The sequence below is a fragment of the Gracilinanus agilis genome, chromosome 4 (assembly GCF_016433145.1).
Source record: "Gracilinanus agilis isolate LMUSP501 chromosome 4, AgileGrace, whole genome shotgun sequence".
NCBI lineage: Eukaryota > Metazoa > Chordata > Mammalia > Didelphimorphia > Didelphidae > Gracilinanus > Gracilinanus agilis.
Genome location: NC_058133.1, coordinates 125,370,251 through 125,395,194, shown reverse-complemented (window position 1 = coordinate 125,395,194; position 24,944 = coordinate 125,370,251).

The following is a 24,944-nucleotide window of genomic DNA, read 5'->3' as shown; positions in this document are numbered from 1 at the left end:
GATGTAGACTGGAAAAGACCACACCAATGTAACTATCAATAATATGTAAATAAGTCTTGACTGACCACATATGTTAAAACATTGGAAATGCAAATTAGCTACTGGGGCAGGGAGGTGAGGGGGTGAAGGGTAAGGTAAAAACATGAATTATGTAACCATGAAAAATTTTTCTAGCAATAAAAAAATTTTTAAGATTAAATTTAAAAGGTTTTGTACAAACAAAACCAATTTAACCAAGATTTGAAGGGAAACAACAAAATAGGGGAAAATTTTGTAACAAATTCCTCTGAAAAAGGTCTTATTTCTCAAATATATTTAAAAAATTAGTCAAATTTATAAAAATACAAGTCGTTCCCCTATTGACAAATGATTAAAGGATATGAATAAGCAGTTTCCAGAGGAAGAAATCAAAGCTATCAATAATCATATGAAAAAATGTTCTAAAATCCCTCTTGATTAGAAAAATGCAAATTAAAACAACTGAAGTACTACCTCACACCTACTAGATTGGCCAATATGACAGGAAAGGAAAATTACAAATGTTGGAGGGGATATGGAAAAATTGGGACACTAATGAGTTGCTGGTAGAACTGTGAACTGATTCAACCTGTTAAATATCATGGGTCTGGAATGAATTATTATGTCTTATTTCAGAAGATGGAATTGTGATAGAGCCATTACACTTTGCCAGAAAGCTTAAGATCTAAAAGAGACCTGAAATCTATATGAGATAGAAGGATATGGGTTGCTAAGGTCCTGTTTGGAAGTAAAAGGGCATGATATTTGGGCACACTCAAACACAGGACGACTTTGTACCAAGGTTCCAACAAATATCTCGAAGTGGCTGGCATCTCGGCTCCACCACCCCTAAAATTCAACATAAAATCAGACAGGAGAATAAGACTTCCCTTTTGCCTCAAACTAGTCCCTTCTTTCTCCTTAGAGGCTTGACAACTTCCTTCAGCCTTGACTGCCAATGGGTAAAATGCTTTACTATGTGCCCTACAGACTTGTGGAACATATGTTTCAGATTAATTTGGGCCTACTAAAATTATAACACATTTTTCAGACTTAAATTGTTTTTATTTTATTTTCAGTATTATTCTTTTAACTTAGACCTTTTAATTGCAATATTTCATTTCATATTTTATATATTTTTAAAATTTTCTTTTATTATTCCTACAGTTACTATTTTAACCCTTTTTTGAGATTTTTCTTTTTCTCTTTTTTCTTTTTTCCTTTTTTTTCTTCTTTGAATTTTTAAGTTTTCTTTTAAATTATTCACTCTAATCATCATCTTTTTTTTTTAATAAAAAAAAGGGATATGTAGGAGTCCAGGGGTATATGAATCTTGATATTATTTTAGGGGTACTCCAAAAGCTAACTCTTATGATTGGTTTCTGTAACCTAGAGTTAAATTGAACCTTAACCTTATCAAATTCCTAGCCCTTCCCTGAGGCTACACTCTAGAAGACTGGTCAGTTATCTCAGTCTACTTGTTTTGTCAATAATAATCTACATTTGTATCCAACAAGCTTAGATGCCTTAGGCCATATGAACTCCAGATCTGAGCATTAGTTAAACCTATTGTCTTAGGATCCTGCAGTTTGTATCTCCAGATGATTACCTCATAATGTTAAAGTTATCTGACCACTTGTCTAATTATCATTCTCCCTTCCCTGGTACTGTGGTAACCTCAATAAAAACACCAGCATGTCAGCTAAGGGTTAAGTTCTTGACCACCAAAACTCTTCACCATCAGATCCCTAAGCCATGGAAGCTCTATTCCACCAGAGCTAACTCGCTGTCTGACTCCTTCATGTCAGAATTTTCTTTGTCTTTGTGTCTTTATTCTCACCTTATGCTCTCCTTCCCTTAGACTTTAACCTGTAAGCCATTTTTCTCTCAGTCCCTGGTTCCCTTTTCTGAGTGTTTTACCCACATGGAACTTTTGTGAAGTCAGTGGACTTCTTCACAACCATTCTGGAGTGCAATTTGGAATTATGCTGAAAGGGCTATAAAACAACACAAACCCTTTGATCCAGTAATACCACTTCTAGGCCTGTATCCCCAAGAGATTCTAAAAATGGGGAAGAACCTATTTGTAAAAAAAATATATAGCTTCTCTTTTTGTGGTAGCAAAGAATTGGAAACTAAAGGAATTTCCATCAACTGGGGAATGGCCAAACAAATTGTGATATATGAAGAGGAATATTATTGTGCTTTAAGGAATGATGAACAGGATGATTTCAGAAAGAGCTGGAAATACCTACATAAACTGATGCAGAGTGAAATAAACGGAACCAGGAAAATAGTGTACATTAACAGCAATATTGTGGAATAATCAAATGTGATAGACTTAGCTATTATTGGCCATACAATGACCCAGGACAATTCTGAGGAACTTATGGCAAAGAATGCCATCTATCTTCAGAGAAAGAACTGTTATTGGAGTAGGAATGCAGGTGAAAGCATACAGTTTTTCATTTGTTTATTTCAGTATATGTTTTGGGATTTGGGGTTTTGTAAAATTGTTCACTTACAAAAATGAACAAGATGGAAATATTTTACATGATAATATATGTATAACCCAGATCGAATTGCTTGCCAGCTCTGGGAAGGAGGAGGGAATGAGGGAAAGAGACAATTTGGATCATGTAACTTTGAGTGTTATGCCTGGAGAAGTATCTCAATAAATGAGTCTTGAACCAACAATGCAATATGCAAAGGAACTTTATTGTCTAGCTCAAGCTAGAGTCTCCCACCCTAGGGTTGGTGAGTGACCCCTAGCTGCGCCTGGGCTAGAGTTTTTATGGAGTAGTAGTCAGAATGGAACAGGGTAGAGGAATGTCCTTAGGTTAGGAAATCTTGTAGATAAGGGGGGTGTCCTAAGGTAGATAAGGTGATTTCCTGAGGGGAAGAGATCAAAGGGAGAAGGGGAAGGTCTTCAGGGTAGATAAGGTCAGTCCCTGGAGACTGGGGGTCTGCAAGGTTGGGATTCTTGTGGATAATTCTATTTTACCATAATGTCATATAAGGGTCTGGCCCATAATGTCATACAGGGGTCAGGATTTTTAATTCTGACTCTTTCTAGGTTCCACATTCCCCACTTCTGGAATTGGATCATAAAGAAATCATTCTTAAATGTCATTACAATGGACTGTATCAGAGAGATAGCTGGGTACTGTTGCCAAGGACTATAAGCTATACAGTGTTGATACTATCTATGACAAAGGTCACTAGTCTATCATAGTGGAAGCAAAGGAATTTTCCCACCTATAGTTTGCCTGAAAAACCTTTTCACTATGGGAGTACAATGTTCTATGCTGTCTCAGGGGCATAATGTCCCACAATGTCCCATGCTGTTTCCCCTCTTCCCCCCTTCTGAACATCTAAGGGAAGAGGGCTGATGGTTTCAATCTTCTGTAGCTTCTTCAAGCTGATAAGGGGCGTAGAATCTCTCAGAGGGGGAGCAGGAGGAGGAGGAGCTGTGGGCACAAGGTCTTCAGGGGTGTCTCTGCAGCAAATGCCAGGGTCCTGAAGGCTCGGAGAACAGGGACTGTTTCCCCAGACTGGCAGACTTGTCACAAGGGAGAGCATCCATCCCTAAGGCAGAAGGATAGAACCTAGGACTTGGGGCAAAAACTAGGACACCAGATACAAAGAGAGAAAATTAGCACAATAGAAACTGATATTAAACACTAACATTTGGGTATCTTAGCCAACAGATTTTATCCCCAGAAATCATCCTCTGACAGGAATCGAATCTTTTAGGAAATTTGATCCCTAAGTTGTTTGCAGAGTTGGCATGTGATGTTTTTATTAAAGAATATCCTTTTGCAAAGCCCACATTAATATGGCATCTATAACTACTTGAATAACAGTACTATACAGATAAATTTCTTTATCCCAGATTCTGGAGGAAATCCAGAAAGCCCTGGGTTATTTCCAGGGTCAAGATCCAAACTTCAGTTGTGGTAAATTAAGGCTGCAAGCTATAAGTCTTCTATCACTAAACTTCACCTACTTCTCAAAGTATGTTCCCTAACAATTTGATAATTTTCAATTAGTAACCTAATAGGTTGTTTGGGGAGATGGAATCATTAATTTACAACTTGCATTAAGTGCTGATTGTGGGAACTTTCTCCAAAAAAAAAAGGAAGGTAGAGGGGAAAAGCATTTCCTCATGTCCCAAGGGACACATAGTGAGGGACTCCATGTACAGGCCAAAGCTGTTACTGGCTCATGCCATATATACAGGCCAAAGCTGTCACTGGCTCATGCCATCCTTGTGTCACTCAAGGATTAGTAGCCTAGATGGTCAGAAGAGGTCCAGTCCAGGTTGAGCCCTAGAATTGCCTCTCTAACCATCACAGAACATTCTCTGTCTTTTGCAATATATCATCATTGGATCCCAGAAGCCTTCTCCTTCCTCAAAGACAAGTCTTTCCCATTACAGCTCAGAGAAATTCTGCTAAGCAGCAGTCTTGAAATAATTTCCATACCCTCAAACAAGCCTTCCACATCCCTACCAGGCTGATCAATCAGTTATTCTTACATATTTTGGCAATAATTAACATATCACACTTTAGTCACAAAACCTGAATTAAGGAACAGGAGTGCTGGATTGAGTAGCTCCACAGTAAATATAAATCAGGGCTGTTATCGTCTCCTGTACCTGGGCCATCTGAAAGACTAAGACAAGCCAGACAGGAATCTCTTCAGTGTAACTTTTCAAGAGAAATTCCAGACTTATTTGTGATTTTCCTAACACCATATACACTAATTTTAGAAATTATTCCTAGGTCAAAGATCCAATTATAAGAGTAGAACATCTATCTATTCTCTTTCACCTTAATATCTGTTCTCTTTCCTCTCTCCTCTCTCCCTCTTCCTCTTTCTTTTTCCCTCAAACCCTCTGCTTAAAAAGCAGAACACAACTTCCATTTACCCATAAGGAATCTGCGTATTCAGGACATTCAAGTCTCTCTTCTGTATTCCAATACAACATACCTCTTCACCTTCTTGGACTCTCTGTAACCATCACAAAAATAAACATACCATTTGGTATCCCTTCAAATGCTAATCAATAACTCCCAAGAATTGAGACACTGCACCTTTAGCATAGTGCTCATCAATTATAAGATTCAGTTCATAGTACAAATTGGTAAACTGAGGTAACCACTGAGGAGTGAACAAAACCTATGGTACAGTCAGGTTGACAATGAGCTTTTGCTTACATTCAAACAATACTTAAAATACATGTTTTAGCAACAATTTATGTAAAAATCATATTTAAAGGAATATCACAAAGCATGTATAGAATTACAGGGTCTATTTCCAAGATTTGAAACCTTTTAAGCACTGTAAACCTTAAAGTAAGCCTTTTGACAAGCAGGCTGCTTATCTATTTTTAAACCAGGTAGTCAAATATAATAATAAAGTTAGTCAACTTTAATACACTGAGATGAAAAACCATTTGTGATAGTTTTTTAACCCCCCCAAAAAACCATTTATGATCAATTTAAACACTTAAACCTATTATATTTTTAAACTTCTTATGATGGGAGGATAGATAAGGATGGAAAACAGTCTTCTTGAGATTAACATGGGCTTTGTGCAGCGATGGCAGAGACCCTGCACCCCCCAACCCAGGCAGGCAGTGGACAGGGAAACTCCCTTCCCCAGTAACAAAAGAGATACACCTTCGGCTGCACCTTGATAGCCTAAGCCTTGAAGATCCCAGACAGATCCTCCACTCACGGAATGCCCAAGTGCAAGGAGTCACGTCCACACTTTTGAAAAGGGGGCATAGGGGGGCAACCTCTGACAGTTGCTTCACTCGTGCTGCCATACCATGCCACGGAGGACAACCCCTCAGGGCTACTCCACCCATGCTATCCTGCTGGCCACCGATCCCATCTTAGCAATAAATCTCCCTCACTTCTAAGCTAAGCCTGGAGTCCTCTCATTCCTAAGAAGGGCCTCCTTCCCGAACCCAGGGATTCACCATTTGCACCCTTATAACAACTGTAATGCTAAAAAAAACTTGTTTTACAAAATATCCATGACTTTTCTATCAACTTTTACTTGCTTGAACATCTCCTTAAAACTCTGAAGTATACAATTAAAATATATGCATCTTTAAACTCTTTAAGATCTTACTTATGTACTGTGTTGCTATATCAGTTCCTAAGTATCAAAGTGGAACAATTAAAAGTATTTCTTTCTTTCCTCCTGTTTGCAAGGAAGAGTTAAATAGCTTGTGGGCAATTTACCCTTAAGGCTACCTGGCTTGTTTTAGGTTTTTATGACTTAACAACCTCCTCTCTTATCTCTCTTAACCAAGTGAGATCACTTACAATTTGAAATTTAGCATGTGCCAAAATCTTCATAATAAATTATTCTCTATGAATTGTAGTTTGAACTTCACAACTTCTAAATAACTTCAAGTCCTTTAGTAATCTTTCAGTATGTAAACAACTGAATTTCAAGGCCATTTACTCTTATTCCTTTCAGACCTCTGTTTAAGACAGAATAGAACCTCCAGTTTAGTTTCTTTTTACCTCAAAACATTGCTACATAACTAATTTAATTTCATCGATATTACTCTGATTTACCTTTTGTTGTATCTATTTTGCACTAGAATTTACATCTATTATTTCTTTACTCTTATTTCCTCCGGCTTCTCCTTCTTTACCATTATTACAAAAAGAGGAAAAGTGCTATATTTAATTGCATGTAATCCTTATATCAAACCCTATTAGAGCCTGGGCTGGTCAAATTTCCCTTGTTAATTTCATCCAGTTTGTACATCATATATGCTTAACCTATTCAGGTGGAAAACTCAATTCTCTTTGTAGTCTAAATGCATACATATTTTGTATTCATTCATCTTTGCTTTCTAGCAATTTGAGTCTAAATGCATGTTAATCTCTAGATCACAAATTCCTCCTTATACATTGCACACATTTTTACCAGATTTTCAGTACCTGTATTATTAAAACCCATGCACAGATTAACCACTTTAAAAACTTCTTGTGTATCATATGATTACATGTTGCTAGTTCTGACAGCACATACATTAAAAGAACATCTCATTTGAAAAATCCCAAGTTTAAATTCTAGAATAAGTTCTCAATAATAACATTACAACTTTATCTGAATGACTTTTACATTTACAAAGTAGAAACCAAGGCTTAACAAACTTCTAACCATGATTTTTCATGCTCAACAAAATCTGGTTAATATTTCACAGTTGACTGACAAACAGTTACCACAATAAATAAAATTACATTGTACCATATCAAAAATCATTAGCAATCTTCAACCCTGAAAATCAAATTTTAAGTGAAAAATGCTTCTAATTGTGGAGTAAAACCTCCCTTTTCTGCTCTGAATTTTTCTCTTTTTCGCACCTTTGGGGGCCCATCCAAAGGAAGAAACAGGAAAAAATCATTGAACAGATACTTGCTTTTGTCCTTTGCTGTGGATTTTTGACTATGGGAAGTTCAATCTTCAAACTCCCCCCTTTTCTTTCTTCCTTTTTTTTTTTTAATGTCCAATTTAAGAATACATAGAGACAAGATTGTGACAAAGACAACAGTAAACAGAAACATACAACTTTGTGACAAGCATGCTTTAGAAGGAAAAAAAATCAGTGCTTTAGGACTATTCAATTAGGACAAAAGACAATCAAGACAAACACCCAACTGTATATTCACTCACCCTTCCACCTGCCTTCTTTCCCAGTGCGTCCACTGGTATAACTTCAACTTGCTAAGGGGTCTCACGACCCACCAAGCTAGGGTTCCAAACCCACCAGGTACCTGTCCAGGGGCCTCTAACACCCCGGTCCAGGGCCTCCAACCCCGAAAAGTTCCTTTTCAAATATCAGGAATCCTATACCCAGGCAAGGGCCTCCAACCCCTGCAAGTTCCTTCTTAAATCTCAGGGACCTTATCCCTGGGCAAAATTTATAGTGGGGATTCCAGCCCCACAAGGTACCTTTTAAATTTCTGGCCAGTCAAGTTGTAGGTACCCCCCCCTCCCCTCCCTCCCTTTCCCTTCCAGCCCCGGTCGAGACACCCATGCCTGGCAGAGCTCCTCTCTTTTCCTTTGAAGGGAACGTGCTTGGAGAGCTTGTTAGGGTTCTGGATTGGCAATAGGCTTTTCCTTACCCCACGAACCTACAAGACCCTCAGGCAGAGCTCCCCTCTCCCTTCAGCTTTACCAGGAACGTTTTCAGAAGGTCTGTCTGTGTTCTGGCTCGGCATAGGGCAAGCCAGCCACTTAGCCTTACACCACCATCCTCCAAGACCTCTTCCCTCGTCCCTGGCACAAGCCATGGATTGGAGCCTACCAGACCCGAGCAGCCTCAGCAGCAAGGATCCTAGGGGAATTCCGAGTTAGTCCCACTGCTGGTCAGAACTCAATTATTTTTGTGGGATCCCGGACGAGCCCCCATATGTTATGCCCGGAGAAGTATCCCAATAAATGAGTCTTGAACTAACAATGCAATATGCAAAGGGACTTTATTGTCTAGCTCAAGCTAGGGTCTCCCACCTAAAGTTGGTGAGTGACCCCAAGCTTCGCCTGGGCTAGAGTTTTTATGGAGTAGTAGTTAGAATGGAAAAGGGTAGAGGAATGTCCTTAGGTTAGGAAATCTTGTAGATAAGGGGGGTGTCCTAAGGTAGATAAAGTGATTTCCTGAGGGGAAGAGATCAAAGGGAGAAGGGGAAGGTCTTCAGGGTAGATAAGGTCAGTCCCTGGAGACTGGGGGTCTGCAAGGTTGGGATTCTTGTGGATAATTCTATTTTACCATAATGTCATATAAGGGTCTGGCCCATAATGCCATACAGGGGTCAGGATTTTTAATTCTGACTCTTTCTAGGTTCCACATGAGAAACTTATGCAAAAATGTGTAATTACATGTAATTAGTAAAATAAAATAAAGAAGTAAAATAAAACTGTCCATCTCTTAAAAAGATGGTTTTTCCCATCCATTGGAAGCCATATAATCACATATTCTAACTTGGAAATCTAGTGGTTCCCTATTACCTTTAGGACTAGATATAGAATTCTCTATTTAACTTTTAAAGCCAATTATAACCTGTCATTTTACTACATATCCAGTTTTCTTATACTTTATATACACTATATTCAGTGATGCAAGCCTCCTTTATTCCTTACAAAAGATATTTCATCTTCTGACTCCAAGTTCATTTTCATTAGTTGTTTTTCATGCTTGGAATAATCTCCCTTCTCTACTCCACTTTCTAGCTTCCTTCAAGTTTCAACTCAAATACTTTCTGCTCAACTTTCTGCAAGAAGCCTTCCTCAGGTCTCCTTACTACTAGTAGCTTCCCTCTGAGATTACCTCTAGTTTACCCTGCATTTACAGTAGAGATAGCTTTGTGTACGTTGTCTCTCCCATTAGAAGATGGGCTCTTTGAGGACAGTGACTGCTTTTCTTTGTATTCATAGCACTTAGAAAAGCACCTGGAACACAGTAGGAGCTTAATAAATATTGATTGATTGACTTTCTAAAACCAAGAAGCAGCAACAGGAAAGAATAAAGAATGAAAAGTAGGAGGATCTGTTTCTTGTCTTCAGTTGTGTGTGTATATATACATATACATGTGGATACATACACACATATATATATATATACATATTTAAGCTACAGATCACATAGATATCATGACTTCCCATTGAGAATAATATATTGCTCTTTCTTTTTTTTCTATTTCCATCTGGTTTGGCAAAAACATTTGTTCCTTCCCATCTTACACAGCCCAGATAAAAATGTAAAATGTCATTAAGCTGTCCACATCAATTCCCTCCTTAAAACTCATGCAATCTACTCAAACCGTACTCTCATAAATTACAAACTTTCCATTTCTCATCAAATCTGATAGTCTTTTCTCTGTCCCCACCCTCCTCAACCTCTTGAGCATAAGACATTGGAATCTTCTGCTTTCTCAAAAGTTCTTACGTACTTACTTACCTTAGTTTATATGATTCTTTCCTGCCTTGGTCCTCCTGCCTTTCCCCAGTATGTCCTTTCTGGGTTTGTTTGTTTATTTCTTTTCCCATTTCCCACTTTCTAAGTGTAAGGATATACCTACAGTTAAAATCTAAGACTCTTCTTGGGCTTCTGATAGCTAAACTTTCACTTTATCTTGCCTGAGATGAGATCTACATTCCATTTTCTGTTCACCATCCCAAATTCTCCTTCCTCCACCAGAACCTGAGACTCTGCTCCTGGGAATCCAATCTATCATGGGTGAATTTTGTTTTATATTTCCTGGAACTTGGCCTCCTCAACACTTCCAAAGCCTTCTCCAACTTTCTAGTTTCTTAATGAGTTCCCTTTACCTTACCAAAATGCAAGCTCCTTGAGGGATGGGCTACCTTACTTGTATTTGTTTCCCATGACTTAACAAAATGCCTGCATATAAAGAAGACCCCTGAATACTGTATTGTCAATTAATTGATTTCTCTAGATTTTTCTCTATCACTTTTTCTGTCTCCTCTCTCAACAATTTCTCTTCCAGCAAGTGAACACTTTGTTTGCAAATCTGCTTCCAATCTTGATTTTCTTTTCTAGATCTCCAGTTGTCTCCATTGTATCATGATTACTTTTCATTGAAACCCAAAAAAGTAGTTTCCTCCAGTGTAAAATGATTGAAATGATGTCTAAAGTCCCTCCCAGTTCTAATAGTCTGAAAAAGAACCGTTTTCATATTCTGATAGGAAGGAGAAAGGGAAATTAGGAGTTAGACCAAGGTTTTGCCCTCAGGAATGACAAGATGTTGCTATGCTACACCACTACATCAGAATTACAGAGGTCAGGGATGCTACAAGGCCTTCTCTATAAGATCTGACCAAAAATGAGGAAGGACCTGGACTTGATAATGATGTCTTCACTACTTGTTTCACACGGTTGTGGTGAAGAAGAAAGTGATACTCAACAGGATTTGTCCTAGCCATTTAAATTGGAAGTCCTGAGTGTATTAAAAAATCATAATCCCTAGATTGTTTCTGAATCAGGACAGGGAGCCAATCGTTTTAATCCATTACTACATACATCTTTGACAGGCCCAGTAGGTAGATAATAATAGAATAGGCCCCAAGTTGAGCATATTGACAAGACATGGGTAGCTTTTATTTGAAAAACGGTGCTTTATTTTCAGTGATTCATCTCTGCTAATTACTCTAAAAGAGTGAAATGATTTTCTAGTTATACTAGACAGAGAAGCAGCTTGGACAATGAACTGACCTTGGAGCCAAGAAAATCTGAATTCAACTTCTATATATGCCACACGCTAGTTGAGTGAGTATGGTTAAGTTAGCTAACCTCAATCAGAGTAAAAGAAACCAAAAAGGGAGAGAAAAGGCCCAAATGTCTGCCTTCCTCATACCTGGAGAGTACAGCAGCTATTTCTTTCCTCACATCTATGGTGCCTAGCACAGTCCTCATCTTAGTAGACATCCATAATAATTACTTACTGAACTGAGATAACTAGGTGTTACAGTGGATACAGTGAGAGTTCTAGAATCAAAAAAACCAGAGTTTATATCTGGCTTTTGAGTCTTACTAGCTTTCTGATCCTAGAAAAGTCATTTACCCTCTGCTTGCCTCAGTTTTGTCAACTGTAAAATGATGATAATAACTATCTCTCATGGTTATTGGGAGGATCAAGTGAATTAATATTTGTTAAAAAAAAAAAAACGCACTTAGCCCAGTGCCTGGCTCATTGTAAGTCTATATAAATGTGTATTCCCTCCTCCTGAAGAGAGTCACACTACTCCTGGGTAGTGGAGAGCATGCGTCCCAGTATATAAAGAGAGGTAAACAGATCAAATAGAAAGGAGTCAAATTCTCTTGTTGAGTGTCAAAAGTCAGAGGGTCTATTTAATATTCCAAGAGGAATGGTCAAGAGATCCAGTGCTTGTTTTGTTTGAATAGGGCACTAATTTTTACACATTTAATATGCAGCAAAAACTGGTACCCAGAAGTTCCATAAAGAATAAGGTTAGTAAACTATTCTTTCCTCCACAAGTTGCAACCTGATTTCCTGATGCTAACAGATGGATGGAAAATATGTGATATGAGTGGCATTTTTGTAGCTTGGCAGTGGTTGGGTGCAGCTTTCACAGACCCGAAATATACCACTACCACTGTTTCCTCCCATAGGCAGGAGATGTTCAAGCTTCCAAAGAACAAGAATAAATATTATTTTTATTCTAAAGATCTTACTTTTGGCATTTGCTGAAGAGACAGGGCACATCAGGGAAACCTGCCATATTCTAAGGTATAAATTACTGTCATCTAAGACCTTTTTGGATTCTAGGTGTTATCTCACAGCTGTGAGATAACGTAACCATGAATAGAAATGTATGAGAGCTAAATCCTGTTTCTGATTTTGTGAAGTAGGTCAGACATTAAATTCTGTCTTGCTATTCATGGACGTTGCTCAGACTGTCAGGGTTACCATCATGTCTGGTCAATGCTCTACCAGTGAGGAGCTAGTGATCTGAGGGCAGTTCCTGTTTCATCCATCTGCTCCGCAACAGCTTTTTTAAAAATGGAAGCATTGCATCATGAAGGACACGACTGACAATCTCCTTAATTCCCTAATTTCATTTAGAGTAGAGGAAAGGATGACATCAATGTTGGACCATAACCCAAACCAGAGCATGCTCAAATTATTAAAAAGGTTAAGAACATTTCCTTTTTCTCCCTCCACTGTACTTCATCATGTAGAGATCTGTACATTCTTAGCTATAATAGTAACCAGAGAGGGCAGTGTGGAATAGCCCATGAGACAAGTCCTGTGGTCAAATTTCAAAGAGATTTTACTTGTAATCAGAAAACCTTATTTCAAGCCCCTGATTAGGTGTGATTTAAACAAATTAATTTCCCTCTTTGGACTTCAATTTCCTTGTTAAATGAGAGGGGGTTGAATAAATGATCTCTAACTTTCCTTCTGTCTATAGAATTTTGTGATTTTAGGTTAGATCACAAAAGAATATATCTTGATTAGAAGGATTCCTTTACCCTGATCAAACCTTCAAATGATAATTACTTATTGGATAACTACGGTGGGATGCAATGATACAGAAGCTATAGCCCTTGATCTCAAGGGAATGCATTCTAGTAAGGGTAATAAGAAATAAATACAACTAACTACAATGCAAACAAAATGTTACCCATCTGAGAGAAGTATAAAGAAAATATTGTGCTTTGCTAGGGCAGGGTAAGGTAGGGGGAAAAGAGATCTTTCTAGCTGAAGGTAAGTTTCTTGAGGACAAGAAGAAATTTTGTTTTGTCTTCCTATCCCCAACACTTAGAACTTTGCTTTGAATAAGGCAGGTACTTTAAAAGTGGTGAATTAAAGTGGCAAATTAGATTTCAAGCATTATGTAGTGGGATGAGTAGGATAAATTGAATCATAGATCTTGAGCTTGAAGGAACCTTATAGGCAAACTTGAAAATACTCATTTTCTAAATGAAGACATTGAAGTCCCAGGAGATTCATTGACTTTCCCAAAGTCATAAAGATATTAAAAATCAGAAGTGAATTTGTAGCCAGGTCCTCTAACTGAAATAACAGGCTTCTTTCACTTAGAACAGTGGTTCCCAAACTTTTTTGGCCTACCGCCCCTTTTCTAGAAAAAATATTACTTAGCACCCCCTGGAAATTATGAAACTATTTATTGAACTCAGAATAGAATGGAATATAAAAAAAGTGTGGCCATCACTGCTCTCCTGGATTGCTACAGCACACACCAGGGGTTGGTAGCACACACTTTGGGAATCACTGACTTAGAAGGATGATAAGAATTTCAGCAAGTAGAGATGGGCACATAGGCATTCTAGGTGTGGAGCAAGATGCCAGTAAAGTCATGGAGGTGGGAAAAAATAGGAAATATACAAGATATGTTGATTAGTCAGTTTACTTAGACTGAAGTCCATGGGAAGAGAATGTATCTATGATAAGGCTGTAAAAGTTGGATCCATATTTTGGAGAACCTCAAAAGATGAGTGTAAAGAGGTTTGGCTTTTTTAACATAGATTATGACTCTACTGAAGATTCTTTATGGAGGGAGATGAGAAAGTGTAACTCTGTCCCTTCATTTCAGAAGTAGGCAATTACAGGTATTAATATTACAAATGCTATCATATCTGGCCAATATGTTGGGTGAATTTGTTAAACTGTGTTTTTTTTAATCTGTTAAAAGAAAGGCTTTGAGTAGGGGAAGGGTAAAGGATAAAATCAGAAATTAATGTAATGTAAAATGAAAGGCATCAATTAAAACAATAGAGACATAATGTAAAATCATTCATTTAGATTAAAAAATCAATTACACAAGATGTTGGTGACATGGATTGAGACAAAGTTGTATGGAAAAGGCCATTGGATTTTAGGTGAACTAAGGCTCAATAAAAGTAAATGTATATAATACGGTTGTTAAAAAAGTATCAGGAAGAGAGATCCCCTACTCCCTTATACTTGATTGGATTTTAGTGATAGAGATAAATTAAAAGATAATATTGTGATTCTAAAATGATTAGTATAATTCCATTATAATCTTAATTACATTAGCAGAATTCATGAGTTTATAAGGATCTCTAACTAAAGCATAAAAACTGCTTCTAAGGGGATTTTCCAACCCCTCCCTAAGTCATATTTCCCTTCTATCATGAGATGCTGACCATATGAGTTTCAAGTCCTGGAATGTTGCATCATGCTCTAATATGGTGCAAGAATGCTCACCTTTTCCTATTTAAAAATAACCATCCCCCCAACAGATCAGATGAGCCCTGAGATAATGGTCATCAGTATTTCTTAATAAGTGTTGTCTTGTGATTTGACCTTAAGACTAATATGGGTATTCCTATATGAAATAACCAGTCAGCTGTGTAGTTGGGTAACAGTTTCTAAAAAAGATCTACATAATGCTGTATAAGTCATCAACCTTGTTTGGAAATATTCACTCTGTATAAAACCAGATCTCTGCGGCCTGGCTTTGTGTTTTGTTGAGGTCCAACTATGTAACATGTGCAAGATTCTGGGTTTATCTGGGAGACTTGGCCCTCTTCCAATAAACTCTTAATTCTACCTTGACTTGGAGAAAATTTGGCTTTTTGACTTTGTCTGTATCACAGTGGTGAGATAAAAATTTCCACAACAAAAGCTTAAGTAGGCATAGGCTTTATCATCAAAGTAATCTAAACAGATCATTGTGAGTAATAATTGTATTTTATTCTTCAATGATCTGACAGATTTGCAAGTTTTGTGCTTGGTTCTGGGTGCCACATTTTAAGCAGAAGAGTGAGAAATTTAAGCAAATTTTAGAGTTAGGACACCAAGATGGTGACAAGTCTGGAAATCATGGCAAATAGATAATTTCACATGAAGAAGAGAAAAATAAAGGGAACCATGTTGCTTAATTTTGAAATGTTTGAAGAGCAGCCATGTGGAAGAGAGTATAAGGCCAAACCAATTTCAGTGGTTTAAAGTGAGGCCAATTTCTATTCCAGTGAAGAAGAGCTGTCTAAAACTTAGAGGTATCCCAAAGTAGGTCATCTCATAAAGTAATGAGCACCGGGACACTGGAACTATTAAAAAAGATATTTGATGACCAATTTTAATCTAAATGTTAAAAGAATTCAATAGAAGTGGAGGGGAGAAAGATTCTATTTCTCATAAATAAAACTTCAAAAAACTAGTTGATTGCCCACTGAGGACACAAGTGTGTCCAGGCTAATACAAAAGCAAAGTTTAAATAGTTCAAAATGTTAGCACGCTGTTTCAAGACTGTATTGAAATGAACATCTGCATTCATGATGAAATGAGATACTCGTATGGCCCTTAGTACAGTGTCTGGAACATAGTAGGTGTTTAATGCTTATATATTTCCCCTTCTCTAATGAAAGTATTCCCCTCTCCATCAACTGCCAAAACTGCTTAATAGGGAAAATGACTATTGTAAAACAGGAAAAAAAATTGACTCAGACATTTGGCAATAGTGAGGAATTCAGGATGTACCAGGACTGACCGAGGCTGACAAAATGAAACTTATCAAAAAACATCCACATCCAGTGTTTGAAACCAAACTGCCTGGGGATGTTTGGTGTTTGTTTGATCAACTGCTGCCCAGTCAGCTATCAATGTCTTTGCCATGGAGTGAAGGAGAAGGGAAGAAAATCACACAAGATGGAAGATGAAAGCTATGTAGCAAGAAGGGGGGAAAAATGCTCCTTGATTATACCGTGGGCTTTCTGGAGTCTTTAATTCTCTCTCCAGCCCATCTTTAAGCTGGCATGTGGGACGTACTGTAGATGGATGGTGATGCTCATCAGGAGAAGCACACACATATATCTTGTGGGTTGATTTTTTTATTTGCCAGCTCAAGAGGAGCAGGGAGATTTATTTGGAGGGATGGTAATGAAGGTGGGGAAGCACTAGTTATACTGCAGTTTCAGTTCCTGGTAGGTTATCCTCATATTTTCTCCTTCTCAAAGCAGAGTTTCCCCCTTTTATTTCATATTATTTTCTTGAACTGGGAAAGAATACCTGGAGAAACAAAATATGAGAAAGAGGGACAGCTGAGAACATAACACTTCTTAAAAAATGATACTTGCTAAAGTAGCAAAAGCTTAGAATGATTCTAAACATAAAGATAATTCCTTTCTTGCACATCTGAGGTAAAGGAATTAGATTTGTCCTCTGTATAAAAATGGTTCCTTGGGAATTGGACATTCCTGCAACTGAACATACAAATAGCAATCTGGAAATATCCAAATTGCTAGTGGAGTACAAAGTGTGGGCCAAGTGCCCTGACATACTCCAGGGAATCAGGGCCACTCTGGGGAAGTATTTCTTTAGGGAAAAAGGAAGATCCAATAGTAATGCTTCTCCAGAATTTATAGCTTCCCGGGGATATATGGCTCATGTTCCTCTAAACTTCTTATTCTATATGTGCAGATTTTTGAGGTCATATAGACCAAATATCTGGATCTTTGATGATTTTTTAAAAACTTTTTTTGTCTAGATACTTTGATATTCTATTGATATACTCCAGTATTTTCAGGACCAGGAAACAGTTATATACACATGTGTACCTAATCACACATACATATGTATGTATATATATGTATATGTATATGTATAAATTATATCTGTTTCCAGAATGAGGGACCAATTTATAACTCTAATAATTATATCAGTGTGCCTGTTTTCTCACAGCCCCTTCAACAATTCTCACTTTCTTCTTTTGCCATTTTACCAACTGATGGATTGGTTTTCTAGATCAATTGTTTATTATACAAGATACTTTAACATTTTCTTATATTTTTCAACCTTATGACTTTAGTTTAATATTTATTGTTATTTCATTCATTTCTGTTTGATCCATTCTAAATTTGGGGGGAATCTGTGACTTGAACAATGTTTTCTACCTCATGTGTTAAATTGTTAATTCTCTTTCCAAATCTCTTCTTCATAGCTCTCATTTCTTCTCCAGTTCTTTCCTCCACTGCTCTCATTCAATTTACAATATAATTTTACAGCTTTTAAAAATTCTCACCTTCTTTTAAGCTATATTTTTCTTTGAGTTTTTACTTATAGGTGTTTTGGAGTTTCCTTTCTCTTCTAGGTCTAGGTCTTAGGTATCCCCAGCATTGTAATTGTTCATCTTTCTGTTTGTTTATTCATTCTTACTCACCAGATTACTTCTGGCACAATTGCCTTGGCCTTATATTTTCCTGGTCCATCTTAACTGGTGTCTTGTTATTGGGATCAGAGCAACAAAACTAGGACTTTGCTGGGTTAAAGCAACAATACTAATATCACAGTTGTCTCTGTTCCTGAGAGTTGAATCTTGGATCCTACTCCTAGGTCAGTGTGATGCTACTTTGGCTCTGTTGGCCAGCCTCTTAGATTCCCTTACCTTGGTTAGAGCAACATCACCATGTTTCCTTAGACTAGGAGGTGATCCCTCCTGGATTAGAAGATCAGCATTGCATCTCTTTCTCCTCTCAGGATTCTGATTCTATAATCCTGGCCCATCCATGTTCCACAGCCCCTTTCCAGTTCACCTGCCAATGAGTTGACTTTGTCTATCCTTTATTAAAAAGGTAATCCAGCTTACTTTCTCCTGAGATACACAATTAGCATTTGAGTTGGTGCTCATTTGAGATCTTTGTTACTAAAGTTTTGTGAGAGGCTGGACTGCCCTGATTTTTTCTCATACGATATTTTGCCAGTGTTCTTTGAACTTTGTTATAAAGGAAGAGAGGGACTATCTATGGTTCAGATTAGGAGGAGGTGCGTTCTAGGAATGGGGGACGGTTAGTGAAAAGACAACAAGAAATGTTCAAGAAACAGAGATAAATCTATTTTGGCTAGATTATAGAGAATAGAAGTGAACATAATGCCCAAGGAGGGTCAAAAGATGGTTGACTCAGATTGTTAATGGATTTAAAAGCTAAGAGAAGTATGCATTTGATCAATAGGAAGCCAATAAAGTCGGCTAAGTAGTCATAATCAGAACCATGTTTAAGAAAAATTACCTTGGCAGCAAAATGTAGGATGGGCTGGCATGAGGAGAGATGTGAAGCAAGGTAGGAGGTAAGAAGGGAAGGAACTGAATGTAGCTGTGAGAATAGAGAGAAGACATAGATGTAGGAGATATCTTGGAAATGGAAATGGCAAGCTTTGACGAATGATTAAATATGTGGGGAAAGGGAGAGGAAGGAGTAGAAGATAATATAGGGGTTATAAACTTAGGAAATTAAATGGATAGAGATGACTATAACAGAAATAGAAGGTTTTAGAAGAAGGAGTTTAGTGGGAAAGATAAAAATTTCAAATTTGAGCACTGAGTTTTAAATGTCACTAGGATATCCAACTGGAAATGTCCAAAAGACAACTGATAACATAGGACTGAATCTCATGGGAAAAGACAAGGATGGGATACATTGTTCTGGTAGTCATCTGCACAGAGATAATAGTTAAAACTGTGGAAGTCCATGAGGTTCCCATGTGAGGGAGAAGACTGGGCTCAGAATAGAACCTTAGGGATTAATCTCGTTCAGGTGGGGTAATAGGGATGATGAGACAGCAAAGAAGGCAGAGAAGGTGATACTTTGAACGTAGTCTTCACTTAAGATGCATGATGAATAAAGAAATTATTGTTGAATGAACAAATGAGTGAATGGCTTAATGGGCAGTCTTTCTAGTCCAACTTTTTTCTTTTATATGTATTCTATAAGATCATAACTAAGGAAGATTGATATGCCACACAGGTAGTTAAAACTAGATCTCTATTTCTCCCACTGATATTCCATGCTTCTTCCATATAATTATTTCCCTGTAAGAAGTACAAGAAACTAATTTCTGTTGGTTACTTGGGAATAAAATCCAAATGACCCAAAATACATTAAACAGCACAGACTCACTGCAATCTGGGAAATAGGTTAAGTGCAGAGCATGCAAGCCTAATAAATAAATATTATTAGATTTCTTAATAGAGACGAGAGACTGGTAAAACTTTATAATCTATTTCTTCCTCCCCCTGCCCTCTATCCTCACAATGAAGTAGCAAATTGAGTTTATTTACAAAAAAAAAACAAAAAAAAAAAAACTAAGCACCCCCCCCCCCATCCCAGTCCCACTTTATTTTCCCTCACTTTGTTATTTAGTTTAACAGGTTTATGTGATTGGCTCATTTCTTAATTTCATTATTCCTTGATGCAGAATTTTAACAGATCACTTTTGGACAGGCATTACCTAATATAGCAGAGTGCTAATGAGGGGCTCCCTCTATAACCTGTGGTTGTGAATATGAATGAGTCCTATCAATGGAACTTAATGCATGGAAAAGTGATAGATTCTGATAGTATCAGCCAAGGGGTGATTTTATCATTTATAAGCTAAAGTGCTAAACAATAGTTGAACTCTGGTGCTTTTTCTCAGAAGAGGCAAATAGAGCTCACATGCAGGAGAAAATCTGGAAGTAAACATAGTCAACAACTGAGGGGGCAGGACTTTATTATTTGAATGTTGCAACCAGGAAAATAGGATCATAAATGAGAGCTAAAAAGGACCTAACGGATCATCAAGTCTAACCTCTTCATTTTGCAAATAAAGAAACTAAATCCTAGGGAGTTTCAATGACTTTTATAAGATCCCATTGATAATAAGTGATATAGGTAAGATTTAAACTCAGATCCTCTAACTCTAAGTTTAGAACTCTTTCTTCTACATAACAACTGTACCAACTTACACAACATGGTGTCCATATAGCCAAAGATTTTAGGTGAATAAATAATAGGAGGAGTAAGCAGAATGATATCTTTAAATTGATTTAAAAAGGAAGGTATTAAGATTTTCAAATGTTTAAAAATCACTTTAATTTCAATTAGATATCATTGATTTATAATAAAGTAGAGAAAAGGTTAAGTGTTACCCTGGATCCAATAAGCATCTCTAGAATTCAACAACTAGGGAAAGAAATGCACTTCAGATTTCAGGAGTATAGTGAACTTCCTCATCATGAATTTCCCTTTTTTAACACAGTTTAGTACCTACAGAACAATTTAGAAAGTTGTTTGGGGCATTGAGAAGTCAAGTGATTTCTCCAAGATAAAATAGACAGTATGTGTGAGAATTGGACCCGATTCCAGGTCTTCTTGATTCTGAGGGCTCTTCTCTAAGGACCAGACAAATTCTTCTCTAATCAAGGGGAAAATAATGGGAAAATCTCACATCGAAGGTGTCCCCTGTGCTGGGCTTTGAAGGAAGCTAAGCATTCTAAGAAGAGGAGGTGATGAAATAATGCATAGAGGATAAAACAGAATCAAAGTCAGAGTTTCCATGAGTTAGGTGAGAGAATAAAGTATTCATTATTAAAATTTTAAATAGACACACAAAGACCTATAAATTGAAAGAAACGTTTTCTCTTTAGAGTCTTAAGATGCCAAGCACTTGTCTGAATGTCAGCATAGCTGACTTGGCATCAGGAAACTGGATCTTGTCTAAGACATTTACTAGCTGTGGGATGATGATTTCATTTCTTTTTAATTGTGATTTAAATTCTTAGTTTCAATTTCATCACTTATAAAATGACTATGATGTTAATGAATCTTGACTTATCTCACAAGTAGGTCATTGTCAGGAAAAAGTTTTGCAATGAGAAAATGGGAATTATTGTCATTTTAAAGCTGATGCTAAATACATTCTCAGAATTCCTCTTTCAGGATTATTTTTTGGAGCCTGAACCACTTTCTTTCAATATCCCTAATGATGTTTTATTTCTGGAGAGAAATAAAGTCATGTGGAACTTTCTATCCTGAAATATTCAATGATGGTTTTGATCTAAAGTAAGATGTAACTTAAGTGAAGAGATTGATTTTGATATATGTCTTGTTAAACTGGCTCTAGGGGCTATTTCAAAAGGAGAATTCCAAAAACAGTTTCATAGATAGAGAGGGCAGGTCCAGGCAAACTCCTCTCCTTCCTCTTGTATCTTCTGAACAATGTGTGAAATCGCTAAATAAAATGTCATATCTAACATACAGATAAATCCTCACTGCTCCACTGATTAGAGTCCTTGGCACTGATCAGATTCATTATCTGTTCATACAACTGAGGTATATTCTTGAGACTGGCATTTAAAAGGATACTTACATAAAAGGTCTCAAGAATTCTAAAGAAAAGTTGAGAAGGAGCGAGCACAGAGACTCAGTTCCCTGGAGAGGAGCCTACTCAATCATGAGGTCCCTATAGAGAAGCACACATCCCTCATGATGGCAGTGATGGAGTAGCACAGAATTCTGGACCAGTCCAAGGACTTGGTTGAAACCTGGAGCTAAAAGAGGTAGAACTGAGAAGCAATGAGTCAGAGTCATGATAAAGAAGAGAAAATCTTTGCTTCATTAGTATGGTAAGTCATGTGGACTGCACAGTTTCAAAAGGAGAGGATATAGTCTCTTGATTGTTTTTGACTCTGGTTTCTTTTTCTACTTGACCACTTGACAAGGTTAGGGTCGAATACCAAAATAACATTATAAATGGATAGTGATTGTAGAGATCCATAGAGAAGGGTGCTTTCCAATAGGATAGATTGCTTGATTTCTCTAGCAGCAATGAATACTTTCCCTTTGTTGGGTACATATAGGGTAAGTAAGTATTAGAAAATATTAAATAAGTTAAGTAGCGTTATACGTTTCAAAGATTAAAGATGTCCCTGTTGGAAGTTTTTGTGTATTTACTAAAAAAAAGATCATATTTCTGCGTCATTTTTCTTTCGATTCTAGACCAACTTTATCATGTGATCATAATATTTATCTTCAAAAACAGCAAATTCATCAGCACTAACTTTTTTATCTGTGACTATTTAGTAAAGTCATTAGAAAACATGCTAAGAGCACACTGAACATAGAAAATGTTTAATAAATGAATGTTGAAAAACTGAGAAAAATGTCATGTTAGATCCCCATGTAAGACATGCAATTCCATCTGTCCTTTTGTCACAGAATCATATATTTAACCTCAGTCAGAAAATCTTATGAATTTGTTTCATTGATTAGGAGGGGAAAGAGGTTAGAGATTCAAATGGATTCATTTTTTAAATTAAATTTTAAAAATTAAAAATTCATGCTTTTTGTTTTTATATTGCAATCATTTCATAATATATTTGTTGGACTAGCTCCATTTTTGCATATGAAGCAATGTAACAAGCATTTTAAAATAAAATTGGATTTTATTATAAAGGAATTTGTAAATTGTGAAGTATAATGTAAATATAAGGGTTTATGCAGATCTTCCCTAGCCCTGTTCTTACTCTGAGTTCATCCTCTGTCCGGCACAAGGCCTCTTTCAAGAGGAGGGATGGAGGAAGGGAGAAATATCTTTAATTGCTTGCATTCTAGTAGCAAGAGGAATTTCCATTTTGGGGTAAGCCAGCAAAAATGATTAAAGAAAAGAATGACCTGAGGGAGAGAAAGGGAACAATGAAATTTTAAATTGGACATGAGCATTGTGTACTAATTATAATCCCAAAGAGAAGATGCTGAAAGATTGATAATTGAGTTGAGAAAGAATCAGTTTAAGCATCAAGGATTTCATTAGAGAAAGTTCAGTTATTGAGCTCCTTAGAAATTCTGATAAAATAAAATCAGAAAGACATTATTTAAGAACTGATATAATGATTAAATAACAATTCTAGATGGACTTCCAGGCTAAGAGATTTGAGTAAATAAAAGATTGAAAAGTTCTAAGTTTTTTGTCCTCAACATTGATTCTAACGCAGACTCACTGATTCCCAAGTCCAAAACTTTTTCAGAGTCTATGAGGTCAAAACTATTTTCATAATAATACTTAAGCATTATTCATTTGCTTATTTAAATACTCCCTTTTTTCAGTGATAAACTGCTTGATTTCCATAGCTGGAAAGACCTCCATGAACTGATGCAGAGCAAAATGGGCAGAACCAGGAGAACATTGTACGCAAAAACTGAAACATTAAGGGAACATCATATGTAATTGACTCTTCTACTAATAACAATACAATTATACAGGACAATCCTGAGCGATTTTCAGAAAGAATGCTATCCACATAGAGAGAAAGATTTATTGGTATAGAAAGAAAACATTTGATTTTTCACTTGTTTGTACAAGTATAGGATGTGGGGTTTGGGTTTTTAAGATTACTTTGTTACAAAAATGAATAATATAGAAACAGGTATTGAGTGACAATACATGTATAACCCAGTAGAATTGCTTGTCAGCTCTGGGAGGTGGGAGTGAAAAGGGGAGGGAAAGAACATGAATTATGTAACCATGGAAATATACTTAAATTTAAAAAAATAAACACTCTTTTTTTTAACTACATATCTGTATGAGGCTATGTTTTCTTTATAAACTTTTGCCAAAACAATATATCAAAGCAAATTGAATATAGAAGCAGATTTGAGAAAATGGTTGTTTTCTACTAAGATATCATTAAAAATATATAAAAATGTGCAAAACAATAAAACATTTTATTTTGGGGGATTTGGAAAGCAAATTTTTAACATATTTATGTTAATATAAAATGTGTTTGTTATTTCTAAATGAATAGGGGGAGAAGGCAGTGGTAAGATGAACTAGAGAATCACTCAACTGAGATCTCCCAAATTCTGCTCCAAACAATTCTAAAATAATGCCTCACATTGAATTCTGGAGCAGCAGAATCGACAAAAGTTCTGGTGAAAAATTTTTCCAGTCCACAACAACGTAAACAGGAAAGGTCTATCTCACTAGGGGATGGTGGGCTCCAGAAGCACATTGAAGGCAGTACAGACCATGCAGGTCATGGGTTGGAGATGGCTACATTGGAGGTGGCAGCAGCTTTTAGCTCTCAGCCCACAAAAGGTACAGGGGTGTTGAACAAATGGTCAGAAGGAGGTTCCAGGGCACCCTTTGCTAGTGCTAGGTTCAGGACCCTGTTGCATTGCCCATCTGCAGTCAGGATCCCAGGGCCAAAAAGAGAGAGAACACTTGTGGCCTCAGAGGATCAGGGGCTCTTGATTCAGGGTAAAGAGGAGTGCTTGTGTTCATTCATGGGGGTGTAGGGACCCTCGTCTCAATTCTAATCCTGAGGGAAACACTAGCAATTGCTGCTATAGGAGAGTGGGGCTCTGGTCACGGTCCCCAAGACAAGAAGAGTGCCAGTGCTCATGGCTATAGGGAAAGAAGGTCGCTTCCTGTGTAAAGACCATAGCATAGACCAGGGGAGCAGTGACTACACCTTTTCTTAGATCATACCCTATTGGAACCACCAAGATTCCCAGATTCCCAGAGCTTTGAGAAGAAAGAAGAAAGGAAGGAAGGAAGGAAGGAAGGAAGGAAGGAAGGAAGGAAGGAAGGAAGGAAGGAAGGAAGGAA